General features: G+C 42.6%; 22 non-coding genes across 22 annotated transcripts; 10 read left to right on the forward strand and 12 right to left on the reverse strand.

The window, feature by feature from the left end:
• Positions 1-20: 20 nt before the first annotated feature.
• trnap-cgg (transfer RNA proline (anticodon CGG)) lies at positions 21-92 on the reverse strand. The gene has a single exon. It is a non-coding gene; the product is annotated as a tRNA-Pro (tRNA).
• A 291-nt stretch (positions 93-383) lies between these two features.
• On the forward strand, positions 384-454 carry trnag-ccc (transfer RNA glycine (anticodon CCC)). The gene has a single exon. It is a non-coding gene; the product is annotated as a tRNA-Gly (tRNA).
• Positions 455-2,411: 1,957 nt separating this feature from the next.
• Positions 2,412-2,483, reverse strand: trnaq-cug (transfer RNA glutamine (anticodon CUG)). Its single transcript has one exon. It is a non-coding gene; the product is annotated as a tRNA-Gln (tRNA).
• Positions 2,484-3,018: 535 nt separating this feature from the next.
• trnay-gua (transfer RNA tyrosine (anticodon GUA)) lies at positions 3,019-3,100 on the forward strand. The gene is given in 2 exon segments: positions 3,019-3,055; positions 3,065-3,100. It is a non-coding gene; the product is annotated as a tRNA-Tyr (tRNA).
• Positions 3,101-3,512: 412 nt separating this feature from the next.
• On the reverse strand, positions 3,513-3,584 carry trnae-cuc (transfer RNA glutamic acid (anticodon CUC)). The gene has a single exon. It is a non-coding gene; the product is annotated as a tRNA-Glu (tRNA).
• A 1,153-nt stretch (positions 3,585-4,737) lies between these two features.
• On the reverse strand, positions 4,738-4,810 carry trnaa-agc (transfer RNA alanine (anticodon AGC)). Its single transcript has one exon. It is a non-coding gene; the product is annotated as a tRNA-Ala (tRNA).
• A 2,629-nt stretch (positions 4,811-7,439) lies between these two features.
• On the forward strand, positions 7,440-7,513 carry trnat-ugu (transfer RNA threonine (anticodon UGU)). The gene has a single exon. It is a non-coding gene; the product is annotated as a tRNA-Thr (tRNA).
• A 459-nt stretch (positions 7,514-7,972) lies between these two features.
• trnas-aga (transfer RNA serine (anticodon AGA)) lies at positions 7,973-8,054 on the forward strand. The gene has a single exon. It is a non-coding gene; the product is annotated as a tRNA-Ser (tRNA).
• A 765-nt stretch (positions 8,055-8,819) lies between these two features.
• On the forward strand, positions 8,820-8,891 carry trnaq-uug (transfer RNA glutamine (anticodon UUG)). The gene has a single exon. It is a non-coding gene; the product is annotated as a tRNA-Gln (tRNA).
• Positions 8,892-12,701: 3,810 nt separating this feature from the next.
• Positions 12,702-12,774, forward strand: trnaf-gaa (transfer RNA phenylalanine (anticodon GAA)). The gene has a single exon. It is a non-coding gene; the product is annotated as a tRNA-Phe (tRNA).
• Positions 12,775-13,433: 659 nt separating this feature from the next.
• Positions 13,434-13,507, forward strand: trnai-aau (transfer RNA isoleucine (anticodon AAU)). The gene has a single exon. It is a non-coding gene; the product is annotated as a tRNA-Ile (tRNA).
• Positions 13,508-14,643: 1,136 nt separating this feature from the next.
• Positions 14,644-14,834, forward strand: LOC115058449 (U2 spliceosomal RNA). Its single transcript, XR_003842086.1, has one exon. It is a non-coding gene; the product is annotated as a U2 spliceosomal RNA (small nuclear RNA).
• Positions 14,835-16,103: 1,269 nt separating this feature from the next.
• On the reverse strand, positions 16,104-16,175 carry trnac-gca (transfer RNA cysteine (anticodon GCA)). The gene has a single exon. It is a non-coding gene; the product is annotated as a tRNA-Cys (tRNA).
• Positions 16,176-17,210: 1,035 nt separating this feature from the next.
• trnap-ugg (transfer RNA proline (anticodon UGG)) lies at positions 17,211-17,282 on the reverse strand. The gene has a single exon. It is a non-coding gene; the product is annotated as a tRNA-Pro (tRNA).
• A 555-nt stretch (positions 17,283-17,837) lies between these two features.
• On the forward strand, positions 17,838-17,920 carry trnal-cag (transfer RNA leucine (anticodon CAG)). Its single transcript has one exon. It is a non-coding gene; the product is annotated as a tRNA-Leu (tRNA).
• Positions 17,921-21,031: 3,111 nt separating this feature from the next.
• trnal-aag (transfer RNA leucine (anticodon AAG)) lies at positions 21,032-21,113 on the reverse strand. The gene has a single exon. It is a non-coding gene; the product is annotated as a tRNA-Leu (tRNA).
• A 1,076-nt stretch (positions 21,114-22,189) lies between these two features.
• Positions 22,190-22,261, reverse strand: trnap-cgg (transfer RNA proline (anticodon CGG)). Its single transcript has one exon. It is a non-coding gene; the product is annotated as a tRNA-Pro (tRNA).
• A 1,164-nt stretch (positions 22,262-23,425) lies between these two features.
• trnai-uau (transfer RNA isoleucine (anticodon UAU)) lies at positions 23,426-23,519 on the reverse strand. The gene is made up of 2 exons: positions 23,482-23,519; positions 23,426-23,461 (listed from the first exon to the last, which is right to left on the reverse strand). It is a non-coding gene; the product is annotated as a tRNA-Ile (tRNA).
• Positions 23,520-23,840: 321 nt separating this feature from the next.
• trnaa-ugc (transfer RNA alanine (anticodon UGC)) lies at positions 23,841-23,912 on the reverse strand. The gene has a single exon. It is a non-coding gene; the product is annotated as a tRNA-Ala (tRNA).
• A 900-nt stretch (positions 23,913-24,812) lies between these two features.
• trnat-agu (transfer RNA threonine (anticodon AGU)) lies at positions 24,813-24,886 on the reverse strand. The gene has a single exon. It is a non-coding gene; the product is annotated as a tRNA-Thr (tRNA).
• Positions 24,887-25,987: 1,101 nt separating this feature from the next.
• On the forward strand, positions 25,988-26,170 carry LOC115058325 (U2 spliceosomal RNA). Its single transcript, XR_003842049.1, has one exon. It is a non-coding gene; the product is annotated as a U2 spliceosomal RNA (small nuclear RNA).
• Positions 26,171-26,576: 406 nt separating this feature from the next.
• trnan-guu (transfer RNA asparagine (anticodon GUU)) lies at positions 26,577-26,650 on the reverse strand. The gene has a single exon. It is a non-coding gene; the product is annotated as a tRNA-Asn (tRNA).
• Between the last annotated feature and the right edge of the window lie 475 nt (positions 26,651-27,125).

Here is a 27,125-nt window from a genome sequence, read left to right on the forward strand (position 1 = left end):
TATTGGCAATATAACACTAAGGGCTCGTCCGGTATTTGAATCCGCGACCTCTCACACCCGAAGCGAGAATCATACCCCTAGACCAACGAGCCATTAGTTGCAATGACATAAAGGTCCTGGATCTGAGGGAGCCACAGGGAGCACACAGGCTTTTGTGTTTTAAGTCCTAACTCCTTTATTATGAAACAGTCAAAGTTTCAGAGACCAGAATGCCCTTTAGTGCAGGAAGGAGTTTACCTTGAGTCTGGTGCCTTAGACCACTCGGCCATCCTGACAGACAGATGGTTGTTTGAATTTGAATTACTTCCATGTGACAAGTGGAGATATGATACGCTCTACTCTGCATTGCCATCATATTGGAGGTGCGTTTAGCTGTGCAGTCAGCATTGGTGGTTCAGTGGTAGAATTCTCGCCTCCCATGCGAGAGGCCCGTGTTCAATTCCCGGCCAATGCAATGGTCACTGCTCTCCATGAAAAGCGGCAGTCAGCACTGCCTGGATACAACAGTGGGCAGGGCTGTATGTTTATACTGAAACACTGACAGCTCTCCTCCTTCTCACTCTTTTACTTACTCTGGGTTCCAGGCCTCGTTGGTGCAGTAGGCAGTGTGTCAGTCTCATAATCTGAAGAACGTCAGCATGTCGTGTTCATGGAACAGACCCTGTCTTCAGGTTTGTAGACAGATTAAATTTGTTCTCCAAAGAACAGAAAAATGATGAGACAGGTCAGGAGTTTTTCAGCAGCACTGATTAACAGGAAAACATGGAGAATGTTAAGTTGTGTATGTTGGCTGGTTAAAGCAGCCTGTTTAAATCCCAGCAGTTCCTTGTTGCTAAAGTCAGATGTTGTAGAAATAAACTACCTTTGGGTTTTCATCAGCTGGAGGTTACAACATGATAAGCACTTCCTGTGCAAAAGGCCTCGAGCGATTGTGCCATAAAAAAAAGGTTTTTCCTCTCTGCTAGATGAGTCCGAACAACAGCACTCAGCTGTGTCATATTTTAAGGCTGTGCAGATTACAGAGATTCTCCAACATGCTCTGTAGCTCCCCACCTGGGAAACTTGGTCCATGAAAGCAAACAACCGTCAGAGTCAGGCCGACCACAGAGCCTGTTCTCCTGATCAGCCTGTTCAGTCTCTGTGTGTCTCCCTTTTTGTTGCTGTCTGCTTTAGTTTAGTTTATTTGCACATTAGAAGCACACTGAAAAAGACTTCATGATAAAACACTGTGCAGGGGAAGTTAGAAGTCACAAAAGGTTTATGGAAATACTAAAAGCACCAAAAAAGCTGTAATGTGTATTTTGGGGACAAATGTATTTTATATTTTGTGCTCTCCATGTATGAGTCCTTTCTATCCACAACATCTAACATTAGGAGCAAGGCACTGCTGGGATTTGAACCCAGGATCTCATTATTTACACACAGCACATTCAGGACATTAATGTGACAGTTTATTTTATGCTAAAGAAAATCCTTTGTTATTTGTCACAGTGGACTTGGCTCATCATGTTTTGTTGACTAACTGGTATTGGAGTTGTAAGCTCCTTATTTAATCTTAATGACCTGACAACAACTCTGAAAGCAGATACAACACATCCAGATAACCTTTGAATTAAACTTCAACAGGTTTGATTGATATATGGACCTGAAGTCAGACGTTTAGGATTACTCTACCTAGAATAGCAGGCTGCAACATGGACAGCTGAACACAGAAGACAATGAGATGTGAACCCACACACAGGATACAGTAGATTAGCAGTCCATCGCCTTAAACACTCTGCCACCTCAGCATGCAGCGACCTGGACTGTGTGTGAATAGACGGATAGTTAACTGCTCACATTAATGTATCTATCAGCAATGAAGGAGAGAGTCGTCGGCCACCTCGTCATGTTTGTTGTCAATTTGTTGTCTGAATGTTAGACTGAGCAGCGGTTCTGCTTTGAGTGGCCTTTTGTTTTGATGAACATCTACCACTGATCTACATCCTCTTTGGACCTTTACCTAACCACAGAGGTCGGTGAGCATCTGTTTTGGGTGTTATTCTTAATCACTATCACACTGAATCAGATGGCAGAGGTTCCACTGAGATTTGAACTCAGATGACTGGATTCAAAGTCCACAGTGCTAACCATAAGATCAAAGAACACAGATGGCAAATGACCTTCTGACAGATTTAGAAACATTTGAAATGAATTGGCCAACACACATCACAGGAGTACATCCAGCAATGGGAAGGTGCAGCATGTCTGTCAGACACAAAGGGAGCAAATGTGACCAACGAAGCCACGAAACAGGTCAAGAGCTCACAAAGCTTTTTAACTGCATCAATAACACAGAGCTGACACTGTCCTATCAAAGCTGGCATTAACAACATTTTTACAGGACTGTCAGTGTTTTATTGGTAAAACTCAGGTTCCACCGAGACTCGAACTCAAATTGCTGGATTCAGAGTCCAGAGTGCTAACCATTACACCATGGAACCGTGCAGGTGTTTCACCTCTGCCAAAAAACGTCAGGCTGTTCCAAAGGGAGACATGAAGCCTGTTCAGTTAATTGATTGGTCAGAGAGACTGCTGTGTCCTTTGAATGGAACTTCTGTAGAGGAAGTTAGATGAGGATACAGTCAGATGTTAATCTATCAAACACAAATCACCCGAGTACAAGCTCGCTGTTCATTTGTAAAGAAGTTTCCTTTTAAACAACCACAAGAAAAGAAAATAAGAGCAGCAGAAAAACCACCAATGGCTGATTATTGATCTCTGATCCACTAGGATGGTATGAAGTGGACGGTCAGAGTATTTTAGGATGCTCTCTGCCTTCCTCTGTGTGGATCACCATGCAAAATCTTTACAACTTAAAAATTGCTGTTTTAAGGGGACATTTTACTTCTAAATACCTCCTGATAGCCAGCAGCAGCTTCACTTGGTCTTCACTCACTCATGTAGGACTCATTCATCGACCTGTGTCTGTAAGTTGGACAGTACATAAGTCACAGCACCAATCCAGAGAGTGTTGTACCTTCAATAGCTCAGTTGGTAGAGCGGAGGACTGTAGTTGTTCATCATCCTTAGGTTGCTGGTTCCAATCCGGCTTGAAGGAGACCATTTTTTTCATCGGCCTCATCCAGCACAGTGATGAGTCTGCCTACAGACAGCAGGTGGACAGACTGGTCGTCTGGTGTGGTCAGAACCACCTGGAGCTAAATCTGAAGACAGTGGTTTTCAGGACACTTGTTATTTTAATCAAATTATGTACTAGACCGTAACTTCATTGTGAAGTTTTGACGTGAGTTAAAAAAAGAGGCCAGAACATTAGAGAACTTCATTCTCTGTTTGTTTTTCCACAGAGGAAGTGAAGTCACACACCACATGATGTTTCTCTTTCCTGCTCCTCGTTAATATAGTGGACAGTATCTCTGCCTGTCACACAGAAGACTTCAAACCTTCAAACTACTGATGCACCGATATGAAATTTTTCCCCGATACCGTTATCAATATCTGTTAAAATTATTTTCCCTGACCGGGAATCGAACCCGGGCCGCGGCGGTGAGAGCGCCGAATCCTAGCCACTAGACCATCAGGGAGTGTGCGGACACTAAATGTTGTAGTGTGTGAGATTTTTGATTTGAGATGTGAGCTTTGAACTAGGGACCTCTTGAGCTGCAGTCAAATGCTCTCCCACTGAGCTACACCCCCCATAAACACACACAGCCCATCACTGCAGATCAGCAGGTCTGACTGAAAACATACTGTAAAGTATGAACCACAGCACTGCTGGGGTTTGAATGTGTAGGGTGCGAGAGGTCAACACTTGTGCTCCTCACAGTTGTGTGTCACTTGTGAGTCTGAAGAGCTGCTGCCTTTGATACATCGCCTGATGATGTAACAATACTCACAGAATGAAACTCCTCCTTTGAAGCTGCTTTGAAGAATTTCCAAAATCACATGTGATTCAGATGTAAACACAAAGGCTGCCCCACTGTCACAATTCAGAGCAGCTGAGAAGCTGATTGCAGTGCAGTCATATTCAAATAATAAACAATGTTCTACGTTGCTCAAAGTGAGATTTACAGTTTACTTCATCCTCACACTACATGCTAATGTTAGCACAGTTGCACTGCCCATTTCCTCTACATTGGTTTCTGTTTCCTCATCAGAGACTGGCAGCTGGACGAACATGTCAGGTGGTCTAAGGCGCCAGACTCAAGGTTAACTCCTTGAGAGATGTTTGCTTTCCCACTAAAACTTGAAAACGTATCTAAGTAATACTTCTACAGAGCTTTCAGTTGTCACCCCACCACTCCAAATGTGAAACTGACATGCAAATATGGAATGATGCAATAACAGCCAAACAAGTAGTTGAGTATGCGATTTCATTTATATTTAGCATGCAATGTCTCAGTCTCTGCTGTCTGTTCCACAGAAGAACATGAAAGCTCAGCGGGCCTCTTCTCTCTCTGGGACACTGGATCTGTCTGTCTGTATCCATGTCAGAAACTCTGAAACACTCTGAACTTCTTTAAAACACGGTGGATTTACTGACATGAAAGTGTCCACCGGTCCACCAACCCACCATCGATATATTGTGATGGTGTGAAGAACATGTGAGCAGGAGAGCAGCTGCTTAAGTTTATGATGTGTTCAGGAAACAGTCAAAGCTCCAAACACAACAATAGTCCTGCTTCTGTTTACCAAAAGGCTCCAAAATCCACCCTCCAACAAAGAGCTAAAGTCTTGTGGAGAATGTGGGCATCGATCCCACTACCTCTCACATGCTAAGCGAGCGCTCTACCATTTGAGCTAATTCCCCTGCCATCACCCCCCATGTTCTCTAAACGAACCCAAAGTGGTACCGTGATGCATATACTGATCTTTATTTGCACGTGCACAGTGTGATTATATATATTTTTATTTTGGCAGGTGACCAATTGTCTGCTAGTTTGTCTTTGCTAGCTGTGAAAGTATCTCCAGGAGTAAAATGATTAAATCACAACCTCGTTTTAATTGACAATGTCTATATTACATCAGAGGCCCTTTGTGGTGCATATACTTATTTGCATTTGTATCTGTATACACACACACACACACACACACACACACACCACCTTTTCCAGCCCTCATGGTTCTTGGGGAATCCATACATGTGGAAACCCTTCTCGGACTGATTGGAGCATCCAAACGCTGCACAGCCAACCATGGTATGATACTGATCAACAAAATGTTAGTTGTTACCAATGAACCATGACACAACTGAACTGTTTTTTTTTATTTTATTTTTTTATTTTGGTCTTTTAAAAGTGTGGGCCAGTCAAAAGTCGACCAAAACAACTTTGTCTAGACAGGATGTCTATGTTTAGTTCACTTGTTGTGAACTTGTGGGATCTTCATCCTCTTTGGCATGATGTTTGTGTTTGTCAGTGTGTTTCACTGTAGTTCTCCTGTGCATGTACTGTGATGTGACTCTGTCTGCCAGCTGGTATTTACATGGAATTATGGGGAGCCAATGACACCACAGTCACTTCAAAGGCAACTGAATCATTTCAAAGGCGATGGAATCTTGTCCCAGTAATGTCTTATAGAGCAGAAGACAGAGTTTTGTTTTTTTAATTATGTATTATATTATCTTCTACCCACGTTCATTATTCTGATTGACCACTAGCGTGCAGTTACAGTCTATTGGTGGAACACATCATGGATTCTAGGTCTCCCACATGTTTGTCACCTCGTCATGTTTGTTGAAGATGTGGTCTGAGCACGGTCTGGTCTTGAGACTGAGCAGTGGTTCTGCCTTGAGTGGCCTTTTGTTTTGGTGAACGTCTACCACTGAGCTACAGCCGAACACGCTGACTGATTGCGCCACACAGAAATGCAGAACTTTTCCTGTTGCAGCCTGCTATTCCAGCTAGAATTATCCTAAATATCTGCCTTTAAGGCCATCGTGAATGATTTCTAAATATCTTTGAAACCTGTTGATGGTGAACTCAGAGGTTGTTAAAGGAGCCTTTTTAAAGGGTCTAGCATGCCTGTACAGGGGAATTAGCTCAAATGGTAGAGCGCTCGCTTAGCATGTGAGAGGTAGTGGGATCGATGTCCACATTCTCCACAAGACTTCAGCTTACCTGAGCGCTGACTTGGCTGTTGAATTCACTAAGTGCTCCTTGTTGACTGACAAAGGCAACAGCAGGTTTGGTGGGAGCCATAACTGCCACCACAAAGTGAAAGTCACAATTAATTATGCAACCTCAACGTTTACTTGAGTTTTGAATTTAATAGTGTTATTTCTTGATGCTGTGTTAACTACCAAACACAACAAGTCATGGAATTGATGTCTTCTTAGACGTTAGATGACTTCAATTACAGAATCTATTGATTCACTCTGATCAGAGACACTGATGAATTCTTTGTCTTTCGTTCTGGTATTTCTATTCTATTTCTATATTGTAAATGTCATATATATATATTATAATATAATGTATATTATTATATTATAAATATAATATATATTAAATAATGGCAGAGACAGAGATGACCTGGCAGTGGTGGGATTTGAACCCACACCAAGAGACTGGAGCCTGAATACAGCACACCTGTGTCACCTGTGAGAAAGCTCAAAGCTGTGTCCGAAGGTTTGGAGGAGTTCATGGCAAAAAGATGTCTTTGAAGCCATTTGGACACACAAGCAGTCAGCGTGCAGCATTCAACCTCACAATATTTCATGGTGTGGTTGAAAGAGGAGGCAGAATATTGGAAATGTAGGTCAAAACAAGCAGGTCATAAAAAGTCATTTGGCAAGAGTTATGGGGTACTTCGGGTGAGGTCAACTCTGACTGAGAGCGAAGCTCTGCTGGGGTTTGAATGCAGAATGTCCTGTTTACAAGACAGACACTTTAAGCAGCTCAGCATCAGTACTGCCAGTTTGTGTCTGTATCGTAGAGGAAGAAAACACAAAGGTCTGTCACAAAGGTTCGAATGACATCAAAGAGATCAAAGGCTCCTCCCACTTTTTTCTCATGACCTCCACAGTAGAGTGCACTCTGTTAATGAAGCTCAAAAGACAATCATGGTCCTGCCAGATACCTTTGAGTTCTGCAGACAGAAGAAAGAACCAAACTGGGCCAGGAGCCAAATGTTTGTTGGATCAGGCATCCTGAAATGTCTCTTTTGTGCAGTCAGGATGTCCAAGCAATCTCAGACTGTCCCTGTTTTACCAGCAGCCCTACATGTGAATTGGTCTTTTTCTTTGTCCTCAGTAAAATAAACTGCATTTAAAAGCTTCACAAAGTGAACAAGCTTCCAAAGACAACCGTCCCAAGTAAAGTCTCCATATTGTTCAACTTTTGCTCCTACATTAAAACAAACCACTTTACCATCAACCTCAGCTGCAGTATACACATTACACTTCATCACCAGATCCTCTGTATATACATGTACTTCACAGTGGTGCTGTGGCTTAGCTGGTCAAAGCGCCTGTCTTGTAAACAGGAGATCCTGGGTTCAAATCCCAGCAGTGCCTTGCGCCTAATGTTAGATGTTATAGATATAACAGACACAGCTTTAGTTAATAATGAGAATTTAGTGGTTTCAACCTCAAATCCTTGAACACTGTCTGGTTAACATGTTTCGGTGATATTAGACTTCTATGGACCATTTTTGCAGAATCAACAACTAATAACTCCACAACGAGACTGTGTGACGTCACTGGAGATCAAAGTCATTTCCTGCCTTTCATTGATGCCCCACGCGACACAGATGGATACGTCACACTCTCACGTTCGCTTCAAATGAATGAGTGCATGCAGTTTCTGTAGTGTAGTGACCATCATGACTCTTAAAGTTTGTCTCCTGTTAAAAAAGGTCAATCACCACATTTCAATCTGCTCAACAGCAGGGTACAACTCAGACAGACTAAAGCCAGCTGAACACCGACGAGGATGGGATTCGAACCCACGCGTGCAGAGCTTTGCTGTGTGTGGTTGTTGTGGCCGAGTGGTTAAGGCGATGGACTAGAAATCCATTGGGGTTTCCCCGCGCAGGTTCAAGTCCTGCCAACAACGGTTGGTTGTTTTCATGGACCAAGTTTCACATGTTCCCAAGCATATTTGAGAATCTCTGTAATCTGCACAGCCTTAAAATATGACACAGCTGAGTGCTGTTGTTCAGACTCATCTAAAAGGATGAGAGCACTCACTGATGATCAGTTAGCATTATCAGGGCAGGCATGGGGCACACCTTTAGTTCCACTTCCAGAGTCTTCCTGGGTGCTGGGTACTGATCTAAAGATAAACAAGGCTAATCAGTTAATCAGCAGCCTGCAGGGCGGCTGATTAACGGCTCCACACCACTTTGGTGGTGTTAACTGATGTGAAAGCGCACATCGCTCTGCAGCTCTCAACAAGATAAAGGTTTCTGTATCGTTGTTCAGTCAGATCTACAGCAGGCCGCCATCCACAGTTCATCACTTTTATTTTCATCAGATCAGCATCAGTGATGCTGTTGGATGCTTATCGGGCCGCTGTTCTTAAAGTGTGGGCTCCACCCCACTGGTGGGGAATAGAGACATGACAGGTGGGGCTTTGTTAATGCCTTTCTTTATGGACAACAAAGATCAGAAATTCAAAACAAAACACCCCCACACACACAAAAAGTCATCAGTAACACTTAACACAGTACTGTTCCTTTTCTTTCAGCTCACTTTTAAGTTTTATTTTCTTGCAAAAGAAAAATAACAAAGAAGCACACATTCACCATATAAGAAGTGGAGACAGTTTGGCTCCAACAATGACATCCCTTGACACTGGAACATTGATAAAGAGCCCAGTGGTTCCATGGTGTAATGGTTAGCCCTCTGGACTTTGAGTCCAGTGATCCGAGTTCAAATCTCGGTGGAACCTCTGTCTTCTGACTTAGTGGGATAGTGACTACATATAACAGTAACTTCACTCCACCCAAAACAGTGATCCACCCCTGAGCAGAGAGGAGGCTTCATGAAACAGTTTCTCTCTTCACCTGCTGCAGCAGCTCAGAGCCTCTGTGGTTCAGTAAAGGTCCAAAGAGGATGTAGCTCAGTGGTAGAGGACATGTCATATTGTGAATGAAGCTCACAGGACAGTCATGGTCACATACTCTTCTCTCCTCCAAACCTTTGAGGTTTCCTGTCTCAATCTGATGTTCATTTGATTTAGGTTCCATGAGTGTGACTGTGAGTATTTTGTTTCCCATTTGTGTTTCCTTCCTCTACAATAGAGAGTGAGAACGTGTTGGAAAAACATGTGACATGCTTCTTATGTGAGGTGATGATCAGGGATCGCCTTTCTGTTCAGCTTCATTGGCTCGTACAGTCATTTCCCAAATGATCTGTCAGTGAGGATTCCACAAAACTACCATTGCTCTTGCTTCAGTTGCCAAGATACTGCAACTAACAACAACCCTCACACAGCTCCATAGTGTAACAGTTAACAGATGGGCTCGCCCGGGATTTGAACCCGGGACCTCTCGCACCCTAAGCGAGAATCACACCCCTAGACAAACGAGCCACATGGCGCTTGTTTGGCAATCATCATGTTGCATAGCACATTTATCATACAGGAAGACCGTAATGTTTAAGGTGGAGTCAGAGACATATTAGAACATAACAAGAGTGCAGGGAGCTCAAGTCTCCTCCATTTAAACTCAAATCTGTGAAATGCCATGCCAAATGACATGCCCAAACAAACTCCGCATGGCCAAATCCCCCTCCCCCTCCTGAAACATACACACAAACGGTAACTACACAGAAATAAACATCGGTTGTTGATATTGGCCGTTTTACTCATCGGACTGATGCTGATGTGTTACAGAATTGCCAGCATCAGCTGATACATTGTGCATACCGACATCAAACCTTTGAGAAAGTGACACACAACTATGAAGAGCCCAAGTGTTCACCGACACAGATGTGGTTTCAGAGACAAACTGCAGAGAAATTGGCAGCACTGATGCTGAACACACATTTAGAACAAAAAACACACAAAAAAAGTAATCAAAGTTTGTCTTCCGTGAAAACCTGTCAGTCACCAAATTTGCTTAACACTGCTAAACACAGCACCAACGACTAAATTACTGTTCCTCTTATCCAGATACTGCAGGTAAAAGCTGTAATACAGGAAGTGATGGTTTGTTTCAGTGATGAGCAGGAACTCCACTCAGAGTGAAGCTCTGCTGGGTTTGAATGCAGGATGACCTTCCTCAAAGGTTTGAAGTGATTTGTGAGTCTGAAGAGCTGCTGCCTTTGATACATCGCCTGATGATGTCACAGTACTCACAGAATGAAACTCCTCCTTTGAAGTTGCTTTGAAGAATTAATAAAGGACAAGGCCTCTGTCTTCGGATCAGAAAACTGAGGGTTCCAGTTCCTTCTTGGTTGGTCAGTGGTGTATTACAGGTGAAGGGACTTAACAACTTGAAATTTCCTGCATATTTTTTTCACTCTCTTTTCGGCTTTAAGTAGCAATGCCTGGTATAAAAGGCATTCATGTGGGAGACCTAGAATCCATGATGTGTTACACCAATAGACTGTAACTGCACACTAGTGGTCAATTAGAATAATGAACGTGGGTAGAAGATAATATAATACATTATTAAAAAACAAATCTCTGTCTTCTGCTCTATAAGACATTACTGGGACAAGATTCCATCGCCTTTGAAATGATTCAGTTGCCTTTGAAGTGACTGTGATGTCATTGGCTCCCCATAATTCCATGTAAATACCAGCTGGCAGACAGAGTCACATCACAGTACATGCACAGGAGGACTACAGTGAAACACACTGACAAACACAAACATCATGCCAAAGAGGATGAAGATCGCACATGGAGGCCAAAATAACGGCAACACAGCAGAAGAAGGCCTGCTGAGGGAAAATGAAAGGATAAAAAAACAAGTGAGCTAGTTGTTGTGGCTGTGTTGAGCAGATGGAAATTTGGTGATTGCCCTTTTCGTAGAACATTGTTTATTATTTGATGACTGCCTGAGCAGAGGATGGTTTCCATCATCCACCTCTGGGTTTTGGGCCCAGCACTCTTCCACTGCTCCACTCTGCTTACAGGTGATGTTACCAACCTGTGATCTTGATGATGATGATTTGTTTACTTTGTGCGTCAAATCTTCAAAAAAAAAAAAAAAAATCCATCAATGACGGAGAATTCTCGGTTAATGCAAGCCCTGGTGGATTTGGCCATGCGGAATTTGTTTGGGCATGTTGTTGTTTTTCACAGAGTTTAAATGAAGGAGAGTTGAGTTTAAGCAAGTTTTGCAATTTAAAAATGAATAAGTCTAAATATATCAACTCCCTTCCTTCTTCTGCACTGTTATGTTCTAATATGTCTCTGACTCCACCTTAAACTTTGCTGTCTTACTGTGCTATGCAACATGACAACGGGCTTGTCCGGGATTTGAACCCGTGACCTCTCACACCCGAAGCCAGAATCATCCCCCTAGCATTGATCATGCACTACAACATTTGGTGCCCACACACTCCCTGGTGGTCTAGTGGCTAGGATTCGGTGCTCTCACCGCTGCGGCCGGGGTTTAATTCCCGGTCAGGAGAAACATTTTTCAGCTGCACTTGCTGAAGAGGGAAGATCTTCAGTATTAACCTTGCTTGTTTTAACTCCCAGCAGTTTTCCTTAGCAGTGGAAGTAAAGCAGATTTCAACTGTTGTTTTAGTGCCGAGTACCCAGTCTGCCTCCTTCGATCTATTGAAAAGTTGACATGTCAGTTAACCAGCTCCAGTCTGGTCAGACCATCTCACGAGTTTCCAAAACCAACTCACTTCAGTGTTGAGATTATGTTCAAGTCCCAGCTGAGGATAGACACAACTATCACATCTTCAGGTGACAACAAACATGATGAGGTGGCCGAGTGGTTACACACACACACTGAACTCCTTTACATTATGAAACATGACTTTAGCTGGAAAGTGAGTTATTCAAGCAGCACTTACATCATTCAGCCTGTTTCTTTAAGAATGAGTCATCATATTTTTCTGACTAACTGGTATTGGAGTTGTAAGTTCATTATTTAATCTTAATGACCTGACAACCACTCTGAAAGCAGATACAACACATCCAGATAACCTTCAAATTAAACTTCAACAGGTTTGATTGATATATGGACCTGAAGTCAGACGTTTAGGATTACTCTACCTAGAATAGCAGGCTGCAACATGGACAGCTGAACACAGAAGACAATGAGATGTGAACCCACACACAGGATACAGTAGATTAGCAGTCCATCACCTTAAACACTCTGCCACCTCAGCATGCAGCGACCTGGACTGTGTGTGAATAGACGGATAGTTAACTGCTCACATTAATGTATCTATCAGCAATGAAGGAGAGAGTCGTCGGCCACCTCGTCATGTTTGTTGTTGATTTGTTGTCTGAATGTTAGACTGAGCAGCAGTTCTGCTTTGAGTGGCCTTTTGTTTTGATGAACGTCTACCACTGATCTACATCCTCTTTGGACCTTTACCTAACCACAGAGGTCGGTGAGCATCTATTTTGGGTGTTATTCTTAATCACTATCACACTGAATCAGATGGCAGAGGTTCCACTGAGATTTGAACTCAGATGACTGGATTCAAAGTCCACAGTGCTCACCATAAGATCATAAGATTTGTGTTTTATCTGTCACAGAACATCCAGCAGAAGCGGAGCCATCCAGCCGAAATAGCTCAGCTGGGAGAGCGTTAGACTGAAGATCTAAAGGTCCCTGGTTCAATCCCGGGTTTCGGCATCGAAAGTGGTACCTGAGTGAGGTTCAAACTAAGGTTTTTTTTTTACCTACATTTCCAATATTCTTAAAATCAAAATGACCAACGAGCCCTTGATAAGGCTTTTTAAATTTTTGAAAAAATGTTACTTTTCATTCTGATCTTTATTCAAGCGTTCTTTATTGACAAGAAAGATCCAACATTAAGAACAGAACAGCGACACACAAACAAAATAATGATGAACAGCCCTTCAAGAAGGGGGACCAGAGGGTGTGTGCCAACTACAGGGTCATCATGAACCTCTGTTTTGGGTGGTGGTTGGATGTTATTGGTTTTTCTTAATCAATATCAAACTAAATAATGGCAATAAAGGTTAAATAAATAAAGGTTGCAGACCCCTGATCGAGGGGTATGATTCTGACTTTGGGTGCAAGAGGTTCTGTGTGTAAATCCCAGAGGAGCCCCTCATATGATGTGTCCGCTGTCTGCAGTTCCACTATTCAAGTGTCAGTAAGTTAGACAACATGAATTCAGGAAGGCTTCTCTGACTTCAACAGGTTCTGTTCAATGTGCTCTAACTGCTTATAAATGTCTCACTGGATCAAAAGCTTTGAGCTACGATAGGCTATGTAATTATTTAAGTTTGATTTGTGAAAATAAGCCAGAAAAACTCTTTCACACAGGCCAGTTAGCTCAGCTGGTTAGAGCGTGGTGCTAATAACGCCAAGGTCATGGGTTCAATCCCCATACTGGCCACAAGCAGCATCTCAGAACTTGCTGTTGTTCTCTCCATATACTTCAATGCAGCCAGAAGTCTTTTTTCCAACCAGTGGAACTGCCCCCTGGTGGTCACAATGATCAGAGCAAAGACTGCAGATTGATAATTTCCTTTGTAACAGTTTAGTGATTAGTTTCCAGCTGGACCACCCGGGCTGCACCATCCATGGGATGTAGCTCAGTGGTAGAGTGGATGTGTTAGAAAACTAAATCATGTATTATATAATTACAGATGTGACACAGGAAACGATCATCACAATGTTTAAATCGAAAAATTGTCTGCTCTGACAAATGTACTTTTCTGTCTTAAAAAGCAATTTTCCGGCAATAACTTAGTGGAAGTGTGACGTAGTCAACAGATTTTTCTCTGTTCTGAGGAGTATTGCTTGCTGAATGTGGTGACGTCATTTGGAGTGTTTTCATTGATCCGATTCTGAGTGTTACATTTGTCCCGTGTTACTTTAGTAACACTGTCATGTTTGAGTCGAAATAAATTCAGTGACTCTTTAAAATGATCGCGGTACTGATGCTAATCCCGTTAGCCGGTCTATGGAGTTTTCTATTGCATGTTAGCATTAAACGGACATAACGGACTTTATGTTAAGATAAAATGATGGCAGTAATGCTGGATTAAAATAACTTTGAATGCCATTTTAAATATCTGGATGTTCAGTCATTTGTGCTTTTATTCTGTGGATAACAAAGATATTCTTTCATTTTATTATTCTCTCTCTTCGGTGGAAAAAAGCCGAGTCCAGTAGAGGAGAGCCGAATCTTCAGAGAATCCGTGCAGACAGGGGGGTTATTTTGATGGACACACCATGAGGCCAATCACATGAGAGGACAAACTGATGTTTTCACAATAATATTCAGCTGCTAAATTGACATAGATATGAAGTTTTACAGGTGACCAAGAAGAGACGTTTTCTTTGCTCTACAACGTAACTTTGTGAAAATAACATGTCTGTGGTTGTTTTCTGATCCCTCCTTCGTTTCTTCATGTCTTCTGTTTGTGTCTCTCTCTCGGAGTGATGTTGTTACTGAAGCCGACTCTGACCCCTCACTGAGCGGGTCGGTGCGGAGAAACACTCCGTTACCTCCGACAGCTGAGCGGTATCGCTTCTCGGCCTTTTGGCTAAGATCAAGTGTAGTATCTGTTCTTATCAGTTTAATATCTGATACGTCCCCTACCCGGGGACCATATATTAAATAGATTTTTGGAACAGGGAGATGGAATAGGGGCTTGCTCCGTCCACTCCACGCATCGACCTGGTATTGCAGTATCTCCAGGAACGGTGCACTCCCTCTGTGTGTTCAATACAAGTCCTGTTCAGCTCAACATCACCTTAAACACATGATGTTGTCTTCATGTGTGTAACGCTGAGTGTACAGAGTGTTCATGTTCAGTTTATGGTTTTAGAATCAGTGATGCATTCATGTAGAAACATCAGTTTAATGTTGCTGATTTCATCAGGTTATATTCTTCTGACCAGACTGAATCAATAAAGTTTTGTTTCAACACGTCATCTTTCAAATGTTGGTTGTATTTTGCATTTGTCAGCTGAATCCAGAGTGACTGAAATGATGAAGTAAATCCAGGAAAGGAAAAACATTTGGCTCTGAATCTCAATGTAGATTTGAACAAAGAGCTCCAGCTGAAGAAAACAATGCTGTCTGTTTCCAGATGATGAAGAACTCAGTTCTCAGTTGATGCTCAGTTATCTCCATCTAGTGGACAGATGGTAGAAGTTGATTCCTGAAAAGAGGAAGTGACTTTTCCTCAGATCAAACTGTTGAAGGAGAACGAGCAGCTTCTTCCTCACTGACTCACTCAACTTCTGTCTCCTGGGTTTGGATTTTAGCCTCTTTCTCAGGAGCACACACAGAAAAAATAAGATTTTCTATTCCAACAATATACGTGATGTCCTCGCGTATGAATGAATGTTTCACAAATGAGGCAGCAGCTACTCTTCCTGGGATCCAAATGAAAATGCACATCTGCAGTCAAACAGGTTCAGGTAGATGCAGAGTCCTACATTAAAACAAACCACTTTACCATCAACCTCAACTGCATTTTTTGCAGAACACTTGTTCTTATTATTAATGTTAAGACCCAGAAAGCAGCATATTTGATTGATAACCTGATCACAGATCAATAATCAGCCATTGGAAGAAGCTCTGAAACTTTCTTCTGCAGTCAGAACTCATCCACCTTCAGACTGGACATCTTCTGACTGTAGAACTGGAGCTTTTTATACATCTCACTGCAGCACAATAAAGTCCTCTGTGAGTATTGTGTGTCCCACAGTGTACATGACATCTGAGCAGCAATACTTCCACCTGCTGGAGATGTATTGTTACTACAGCTGTAAAATAAATCTATCAGAACATGAACTCAGTCTGTAGAATCCAGAAGATTAATGACACACTTTGTCCTGCTGTTATGGAATCAAATCCTACTTTAGGTTTTCTATATATTAAACTAATGAGCACTGTTGGGGCTCAAACAGAAAAGGACAAGATTTTTCTTTTCTTTGTGCTTGCATATGAAAGCATGTAGTTTCATGGTGGTGGCAGGGGGCACCCAGATTTGAACTGGGGACCTCTTGACCTGCAGTCAAATGCTCTACCACTGAGCTACACCCCCCATAAACACACACAGCCCATCACTGCAGATCAGCAGGTCTGACTGAAAACATACTGTAAAGTATGAACCACAGGGGTCAGACTGAGACTTCTGAAATGTTTCATAAATAGACTGAACAGGTGAGGGCTTTGGGACGGGGCTCACTGCAGCATCTGCTGTTGATAGCTGCAGAGTGATGTGCGCTTTCCTGTCAGTTCCTCCACAAAAGTCTCCATTAACTCCAGGAACAGTCGCTAAATTTAATTAAAAGGACACAAAGGCCACACTGTTGACACTGATTGAAGATTATGTTACAGCTTCAGCTGGTGTCTTCACTGTGACAAGTCTCTTGTCAGGATACTTCAAGTAACACAGACATCAAACTTCACACAGCTTCATGTGGTTCCATGGTGTCATCATGAGCACTCTGGACTCTAAATCTGTCATTCATAACAGTTTTAGATTTAACTAAACTCTTCAGGATTGTACCGCACAGCTTGGACAACTGGCAGTGTTGGGAGTCAAACCCATACCTCTGAAGAGACTGGAACCTAAATCCAGCACTTTGGGCCGCTCGGCCACACTACCACATAACTTCAGCTGTTTCACTGCAATAATGCCACATGTCTCACATTGTCTAACTTCTCAAAGTTGTGACTTTGGATGAAAGATACACTGTTACATGGATCAAAGGCAGCAGCTCTTCAGACTCACACATCATTCAAACCTTCAAGGAAGTGACACACTACGTTTGTCTTTGGAGCTTCATTAACAGAGTGCACTCTATTGTGGAGGTCATGAGAAAAAAATGGGAGGAGTCTTTGATCTCTTTGATGCCATTAGAACCTTTGTGACATCACAGAATCAGCATCTCCTTTTGTTGGAACAGGAAAAGGTCAGACCCTGATATAATCTTGTGAACCCACAAGCTTGCTTTTTTTCTTTGTGTATTTGTGTCAGACTTTCCTTCCTTAATTGTAGATACCTAACATTCTGCCTAATACTATACTTACTACAGTTGAATAGGGGTGCAGGTTATTGGACACATTTTGTGAAGGGCTTGTCCGGGATTTGAACCCGGGACCTCTCGCACCCAAAGCTAGAATCATACCCCTAGACCAACGAGCCCTTGACTTGCATGTGAGAGGTAGCTGGATCGATGCCCACATTCGTCACAAATCCATGACTGTGGTGTTATCAGCACCACGCTCTAACTTGATGAAGATTTGATACAACCATTTTGTGGACTGAACTTCCATCAAAGGCTTGCAGAGAAAAAACACGGTAAAGCAAAGCACAAAACTGTCCTGAGGATCTATCCCACATCGGTAACTCAAAGTGATGGTGGCCATTGGTGCAACTTAAAGTCTTGTGGAGAATGTGGGCATCGATCCCTCTACCTCTCACATACTAAGCGAGCGCTCTACCATTTGAGCTAGTTCCCCTGTATTAGCATACTAGCATGCAAGCTAAGCTTTGGGAAAAGGCCCTTTAACAACCTCTGAGTTCACCATCAACAGGTTTCAAAGATATTTAGAAATCATTCACGATGGCCTTAAAGGCAGATATTTAGGATAATTCTAGCTGGAATAGCAGGCTGCAACAGGAAAAGTTCTGCATGTCTCTGTCTCTTGATGGGCTAATTTTTCAGCAAATTTTTCGGCTATTGTTGCAGCTTTTGTCGTCAGAATGGCCGAGCGGTCTAAGGCGCTGCGTTCAGGTTGCAGTCTCTCCTGGAGGCGTGGGTTCAAATCCCACTTCTGACAGAGACCACTTTTCTTTCACCTCAACTGCAGCAAGGTGTGTTTGGGGACAAAGTTCTTTTGGTCTACTTTTGACCACCCAAGCTTTTAAAAGACCAAAATTCCTTTGACATGTCGAAATATTGCCATTCTGTCCTTGGAAAATTGAAACAACCTGGTTTTGTCCATTCCACACATATGAGGAAATGCAAATTTTGAGCCTCTGTGCGATCTAATCAGGCGGTCTTTGAGTATTGTGGACTCACTTTGATGGGCAAATTTTTAAGCAAATTTCAGGCAGGAGTTGACCACACAACCATTATAATTTTAAGACTAAGCCACACAGAAAATATATATTACATAACAACTAATTATGCTTGGATGAATGAAATAGTATTTTTTTATTTAACAATTTGTGAAAACACCAAGAACAAGTGTGCATGTGGAGACATCCTCTTGATGATGAAATGAAAATCTGATTTTATTCCCATTTATATTTATAACTGTAAACTACGATCTCTTAAAGGTAAATGTAAAATCAATTGAAGAGTACATCCAAACTTACACGTTGACTTGAGTAGTAAATGCTTCTCATGCTGTTTCTCCTTTGCTGCTGCAGCGGTGTTATATTTACGGGGAAACATGTTCTCATCCTCTCCATTGGCCTGCTTTCAGACCTCCAACTCCCCTGGGTTGAAATAACTGGATCTCCATTGATGATGGCTTTTTATAGAGGTTATGATGCTGAGCTGCTTAAAGTGTCTGTCTTATAAACAGAACGTCCCGCATTCAAACCCCAGAAGTGCTTCACTCTCGGTGGAGTTCCTGCTCATCACTTCCTGTATTACAGCTTTTGCTTGCAGTTTCTGGACAAGACAAAGTGGTTGTTGCTGTGTTGAGCAGATGGAAATGTGGTGACCGCTTTTCACAGGAGACAAACTTTGGGAAGAGTCATGATGGTCAGGCACTGATATTGGCGACATAACACTCAGGGCTTGTCTTTGAACCCAGGACCTCTCACACCCGAAGCGATCATACCCCCAGGACCAACGAGCCATTAGCTGCAATGCCTTAAAGGTGCTAAAGGGCATTCTGGTCTGGACTCCTGACAGTGTTTTGTAAAATTTGTTAACCAAACTCTTCCAAAATGGATGAAAAATCTGCATAAAATGTGAATTTGACTTTTTCACAATAAAGGGGTTAGGACTGAAAACACTAAAGCCTGTGGCTCCCTGTGGTAGGAATGGACAGCAGTTGTTGGACTAAAGATAACTCAGCTGTTACTGAATCATCTGTAGCTCAGTCAGTGGAGCATCAGAAAGGAGCAGCTGCTTTGCTCTCAGTGGAGTTCCTCCTCATCACCTCAACAAAGCAGAAGGGTCATCTCTGCAGTTGTTCTCTGAAACCGTCTGTATCTGTATCGTAGAAGAAGTAAAAATCATGGTAATGCAGATGAGGATCTCGGTCCAGAGATGGGAACATTTGATGTGGATCACGTGATGTTTCTCTTTCCTGCTCCTCGTTAATATAGTGGACAGTATCTCTGCCTGTCACGCAGAAGACTGAGGAATCATCAGGTGATGTATCAAAGACAGCAGCTCGTCAGACTCACACATCCCTTCAAACTACAGATGCACCGATATGAAATTGTTACCATTATCAATATCTGTTTTCATGCAAACTGAAGTTTTGAATGTCTTCCTTTATTTTCAAAACAAATTTTTTAGCAACTTTTACAGCTTGGAGCAAATGTTAAAATTAAAGTACGTTTATGTACGTTGTATGACGTGTTCATCTACTCAGTGGGCTATTGAATGAGATGACGTTAAAACATTTTGTTTACTTTGTTGAATAGCTTAAGTCAATTTAAAGAAATTCAATCAAAATCAAAGTGAGGTAAATCATAGCCCTGCAAAATATCCCTTACCTTTTTGAATGATGTTTTCGTATTTCATTTTTAACTGCTTCCAAGTACGCTTCTGCCCTGATGGACTGCACCTAAATGAAAATTTGATTTTATTCCCATTTATATTTGTAACTTTAAACTACGATCTCTTCTCAGCTCAGCAGTAGATGTAGACGTAGCTCAGGGGTAGCGTGCATGCTTTGCATGTATGAGGTCCCGGGTTCAGTCCCCGGCATCTCCAGCGTTGATAATAAAGCACGTTGTCAGGAGAGACATGTCACAGGCTCCAGTGGAGTGGTAATTGAGGGATCAGAGTGTTGGAGAGCAGAACTCTTTCCTGTGCTTCAAATACACTGTTTGGTTCTGAGTTCATCATTAATAATCAACAAATGAACGATCAATAATCTTCTCAGCTGTTCTGAATGGTGACAGTGAGGCAGTTTACATCTGAATCACATGTGATTTTGGAAATTCTTCAAAGATTTTTCTTTTCTTTCAATTAACAGAAAAAATGTCACAACAAATAACAACAAATAACAACAGGCGCTTTGACAAACTAAGCCACAGCACCACACTGCTGTACAGTGATGTATTTTGTCCAACGCTCTCCCAGCTGAGCTATTTCGGCTGGCTGAGCCCACTAATGCAGGATGTTCTGTTCACCATCTACTTCTCCAAAGTCCCACAGTGAAGGCTTCAAATGCACATCTCTCACAGTGTTATCATGCCAAGAGAAAGAACTGACTGATTGGCTGACTAGACCATGGCCCAGTGACCACGTGGCCTAACGGACTAATTGCCAACATCCAACATATGTAAAAGTTGTCATGTTCACCTCACACACTATCTAATTACACTTGGATGAATTAAACTTTTATTTTTTTACTTTAACAGTAAGTGAAAACACGAAGAGCAAGTGTGCATGTGGAGACGTCCTCTTCCTCACTTCAAGATTGTACTCGCTCAGCCACACTACCACATCATTCTGCCAGCTTCACTGCATGACAATGACACACATATGACATTATGGGCAACGTGAAGACACAAGAAATCTGGGTGCCCCCTGCCAAACCTGCATGTTTTCATACGCAAACACGAACTCTGGTTGACTGTGATGTTTCTCATTTCAGCCCACCTGGTGTTGGTATCGTCTTTCACTGGCTTCGATAACTTTTGTTCACAGGGAGATGAAAAATGCCCGAATTAGTTTTCATTGACAAGAAACAATCTGGCAGTGGTGGGATTCGAACCCACGCCTCCGAAGAGATTGGAGCCTTAATCCAGCGCCTTGGACCGCTCGGCCACACTACCCGGTGAACAAAGTTCGAACCCACTACACACTGAATGGTCTGCAGCTCAGCTCCCTCATACACAGCTAACGGCAATGGTTCGAGTGTGGCGCTGATAACGCCAAGGTCATGGGTTCAATCCCCATACTGACCACATGCAGCATCTCAGAAGGTGATATCTTTTGAGAGGCGCAGCGGAAGCGTGCTGGGCCCATAACCCAGAGGTAGATGGATCGAAACCATCCTCTGCAACTAACTAACACACTGGATGTCTTGTCATTTAGCTGGAAAATGTCAGGATCTGCATCAGTGAAACATTCATTCATACGCGAGGACATCACGCATACACATATACCTTAGAAGTTACTTGACGGTCAGCAATGCAAATGATCGATTTAAGGCGATCGTGAATGATTTCTAAATATCTTTGAAACCTGTTGACGGTGAACTCAGAGATTGTTAAAGGGGCCTTTTCCCAAAGCTTAGCTTGCATGCTAGCATGTCAGAATGTGGGATCGATGCCCACATTCTCCACAAGACTTTAGCTCTCATTTCAAAGTAAAGCAGATTTAGATTATTTTGTATGTATCTTTAGCTCAGATGCAGGCAAAGTGCAGTGTGAGGATGAAGTAAACTGTAATCTCACTTTAAGCAACGTAGAACATTGTTTATTATTTGATGACTGCCTGAGCAGAGGATGGTTTCCATCATCCACCTCTGGGTTTTGGGCCCAGCACTCTTCCACTGCTCCACTCTCCTTACAGGTGATGTTACCAACCTGTGATCTTGATGATGATGATTTGTTTACTTTGTGCGTCAAATCTTAAAGAAAAAAAAAATCCATCAATGACTGAGAATTCTCGGTTAATGCAAGCCCTGGTGGATTTGGCCATGTGGAATTTGTTTGGGCATGTCATAAGTTTTTCACAGAGTTTAAATGGAGGAGAGTTTAGCTTAAGCAAGTTTTGTAATTTAAAAATGAAGAAGTCTAAATATATCAACTCCCTTCCTTCTCCTGCACTGTTGTTATGTTCTAATATGGCTCTAACTCCACCTTAAAGTTTACTGTCTGATAAATGTGCCATGCAACATGACAACGGGCTCGTCCGGGATTTGAACCCGGGACCTCTCACACCCGAAGCGAGAATCATACCCCTAGACCAACGAGCCTTGTACAGCAGGAGATTTATGGAATTTAAAATGTTCTGAGGGGGAGAACTTTTCAGTCATCAAAAAAAACAACAACAACATTTGGCGCCTGCACACTCCCTGATGGTCTAGTGGCTAGGATTCGGCGCGCTCACCGCCGCGCTCACCGCCGCGAAACTCTAAGTCTCCAAATCTCCAGGAGTAAAATGATTCAATCACTACCTCAATCTCAATTGACAATCTCTGTATTATATCAGAGGCCCTTTGCCGTACATATACTTATCTTTATTAGCATTAGTATCTGTATACACACGCACATAATCACACACACCACGTTTTCCAGCCCTCATGGTTCTTGGGGAATCCATACATGTGGAAACCCTTCTCGGACTGATTGGAGCATCCAAACGCTGCACTCCTACATTAAAACAAACCACTTTACCATCAACCTCAGCTGCAGTATACACATTACACTTCCATTACCAGATCCTCTGTATATACATGTACTTCAGAGATGGGATTCGAGTTTATATGCTGCAGCTCAGCTAGCTATGAGCAGAGTGGCACAGCGGAAGCGTGCTGGGCCCATAACCCAGAGGTCGATGGATCGAAACCATCCTCTGCTAATGGCTTTTTAGCAACAGCTAGCTGTTAACTATCCAAAGTTTGTCGTATTTGAAGAAGACATCATTACAATAGTAATGCCATACTGAAGCTGCACTAGCTGAAGAGGGAAGATCTTCAGTACAGTATTAACCTTGCTTGTTTTAACTCCCAGCAGTTTTCCTTAGCAGTGGAAGCAGATTTCAACTGTTGTTTCAGTGCCGAGTACCCAGTCTGCCTCCTTCGATCTATTCACTTTTTTTTTCCAAAGCTTAGCTTGCATGCCAGCCCAGGGGAATTAGCTCAAATGGTAGAGCACTCGTTTAGCATGTGAGAGGTTGTGGGGCTCATCTGCATAGCAGTGAAAATTAGTTCCAGTTTTGCTTGCAGTTGTTGCTTCTGTCGGCAGAACTCAAAGGTATCTGGCATGACTATGTTTGTGTTTTGAGCTTCATTAACAGTGTGTACTCTGTGGTGGAGGTCATGCGAAAAAGTGGGAGGAGTCTTTTATGTCATGGTGGCATGAGAGAATGTTTTTTTTTTTCAACAAGATACCAACTTTCTTCCAAAAGCTTAATCAGCTGCTCCAGGTGAGGCTTGAACTCACAACCTCGGCATCACTCCGCAGGTTACTGTCATATAAGTACCGCGCGCTAACCGATTGCGCCACTGGAGCCTGTGACGTGTCTTTCCTGACACGTTCTGTGAAACAAACTCTTCCACCCGAAATGGCTGAGTTGGGAGAATGTTGGACTGAAAATCTAAAAGTCGCTGTAAACAGCCCTTGTTACGTGAACGGGAACAGAGCCTGCTGAGGAAAGCCTGGGTCGACAAACCAAGTTGATAACCACCGTTGTGATACTCGTTATCTCTGGTTGGAGCTTTCGACTGTCGAGCCAGCTCACCCAAACAAAGCCCGGCTCTGTTGAGCTTCCTTCGTAAGATACTCCTCTGCTCTCATCATAAAAATTGTCTAAGTTTTAGACAAGATAAGTTCTGGAGATGCCGGGGATTGAACCCGGGGCCTCATACATGCAAAGCATGCGCTCTCCCACTGAGCTACATCCCCTCCATGGTGTGGTAGCTTTAGCAGTAGGAGCCAGCGATCCAGAAGTCTAATAATGTGAAAATGAAAAGTTTGGTGCTTTTAGTATTCCCATAAACCTTTTGTGACTTCTAACTTCCCCTGCACAGTGTTTTATCATGAAGTCTTTATCATTATGTGCTTCTAATGTGCAAATAAACTAAACTAAAGCAGACAGCAACAAAAAGGGAGACACACAGAGACTGAACAGGCTGATCAGGAGAACAGGCTCTGTGGTCGGCCTGACTCTGACGGTTGTTTGCTTTCATGGACCAAGTTTCCCAGGTGGGGAGCTACAGAGCATGTTAGAGAATCTCTGTAATCTGCACAGCCTTAAAATATGATACAGCTGAGTGCTGTTGTTCGGACTCATCTAGCAGAGAGACAAACTGTACCACTTCAGGTCCATTCAGAGAACATGGCGGGCTGGGTGACACCATCACCAGAAATATGTAATATCTATAAAACCATAGGAGTACAAATGAACGGTACCAAAACGGTAACAAAGTTACCGTTAGTTAGTTAAAGTTAGTTAAAGAGTGGCCTTTTGCACAGGAAGTGCTTATCATGTGCTTATCATGTTGTAACCTACAGCTGATGAAAACCCAAAGGTAGTTTATTTCTACAACATCTGACTTTAGCAACAAGGAACTGCTGGGATTTAAACACAGGCTGTTTTAACCAGCCAACATACACAACCTTTATCTGCACTGGAATCATTCAACTTGTTACCGGCTCAAATCCACAGCTCTGTACTCAGCTGTTTTTGCTGGATAGTATCTGGTTTGGTTTCACCTCTTCCACAAAACTTGATTAATGCTCCAAAGAGAGACATGACAACCATGCAGTTAATTTAGTTCAACAACCTTAATAACTTGATCTATGAGGCACTGCTGGGATTTGAACCCAGGCTCTCCTGTTTACTAGACAGGCGCTTTGACCAACTAGGCCACAGCACCACACTGATAATACAGGATGTATTTTGGATCTTAAAAGACTCCCAATGTACGTGGCTGACAATTGTGACTCTTGCCAAAGTTTCTTTAGCATATAATAAACTGTCACATTAATGTCCTGAATGTGCTGTGTGTAAATAATGAGGTTCATCAAAACAAAGTCAGAACCAGAGCTCAGGCTGTTGGTACACAAACAAAGAAAGGCATACTTGTGGATTCACAAGATTATATCAGGATCTGACCTTTTCCTGTTCCATCAGTAACCATCAAAGGAGAAGCTGATTCTGTGATGTCACAAAGGTACTAATGACATCACAGAGATCAAAGACTCCTCCCACTTTTTTGTCATGACCTCCACAGTAGAGTGCACTCTGTTACTCTGTTAATGAAATAAGATCTGACTTCATTTTCCAAGCTGCCCCCTCGTGGTCATTTGATACACTGCAGGTGGAAATCTCAGTACCTTTTAACCACCACAGCCGCTTTGACAGAAAGTGGATGTGGTGGTTAAAAATTACACAAAACTCCAGAGGACATTGCAACCTGAACATAGCGAGCAGAGTGGTGCAGTGGAAGCGTGCTGGGCCCATAACCCAGAGGTTCATGGATTGAAACCATCCACTGCTATTCTAACACACTGGATGTCCCATCATGAGACATGAGTTTATCAGCAGCACTGATTAACAGGAAAACATGGAGAATGTTGTCTATCATATCTATAATACTGAGAGTTGAGCAGCAGAGTGCTGCAGTGGCACTTCTGTTGTTGGCTACAAGACATCCTGCAGTGCTTCGCTCTCAGTGGAGTTCCTGCTCATCACTTCCTTTATTACAGCTTTGTTCAGCAGAAGGAAATTTGGTGATTAACCGCTTTTCAAGCTCGGAAAACTTTAGTAAGACTAATGACAGTCTGTCAGAAAGTTGTGTCCAAATGTTTAATTGATTTGGTTTAAACAGATTCAACACTCATCACAGTAATTTACAGTGACAAGCCTCCCTCTGTCTTTTCTTTCTCCCTTTGTAATTTCAACCCCCCCATCCCCATGTGAAAACATGCAGTGATGTCGTTCTTTTTGTCAGTCAGCGCTGCCCCAACAAGTAGCACTTACTGAATTCAACAGTCAAGTCAGTGCTCAAGTTAAAGTAACATTAATATCTGATACGTCCACTACCCGGGGACCATATATTAAATAGATTTTTGGAACAGGGAGATGGAACAGGGGCTTGCTCCGTCCACTCCACGCATCGACCTGGTATTGCAGTATCTCCAGGAACGGTGCACTCCCTCTGTGTGTTCAATACAAGTCCTGTTCAGCTCAACATCACCTTAAACACATGATGTTGTCTTCATGTGTGTAACGCTGAGTGTACAGAGTGTTCATGTTCAGTTTATGGTTTTAGAATCAGTGATGCATTCATGTAGAAACATCAGTTTAATGTTGCAGCTGATTTTATCAGGTTATATTCTGCTGACCAGACTGAATCAATAAAGTTTTGTTTTTTGTTTAAATGTTGGTTGTATTTTGCATTTGTCAGCTGAATCCACAGAGTCACTGAAATAATGAAGTAATCCAGCAAATGAAAAACATTTGGCTCTGAATCTCAATGTAGATTTGAACAAAGAGCTCCAGCTGAAGAAAACAATGCTGTCTGTTTCCAGATGATGAAGAACTCAGTTATCTCCAACAAAGATCGTCCCTGGGTGGGCTCGAACCACCATCCTTTCGGTTAACAGCCGAACGCGCTGACCGATTGCGCCACAGAGACATGTTGACCAGTTCCTGTTACAGCCTGCTGTTCCAGCTATAATTGTCCTAAATGTTGCTCCCTTTGTGTCTGACAGAGATCCTGAACCTTCATATTGCTGGATGGATGGATGCAGACAAGAAAGTTCCATTACTGTGAATAATGTAGAGAAAAGACTAACCTTCCTCTGGTGTTGCCAAACACATTGATAATTGTGTCACAGAGACAGATGAGGGACACTCACTGACCATTCTGTCTTTACATGAGGGAGGCAGGAAGTCAGACTTTCTGTGGACTGTGTACTTTGAATCCACTGATCTGAGTTCAGCTCTCAGTGGAACCTCTGCCATCTGATTTAATGTGAGAGGGATTGAGAATAACCTTCACCTATATAACATGTGAATAACATGCACCCACCACCCAAAACAGAGAGAAGGCTTCATTAGATGATTTCTCTTTTCCTGTTCTGCAGTAGCTCAGAGGCTCTGTGGTTAGG

The sequence above is a fragment of the Echeneis naucrates genome, chromosome 2 (assembly GCF_900963305.1).
Source record: "Echeneis naucrates chromosome 2, fEcheNa1.1, whole genome shotgun sequence".
Classification (NCBI taxonomy): domain Eukaryota; kingdom Metazoa; phylum Chordata; class Actinopteri; order Carangiformes; family Echeneidae; genus Echeneis; species Echeneis naucrates.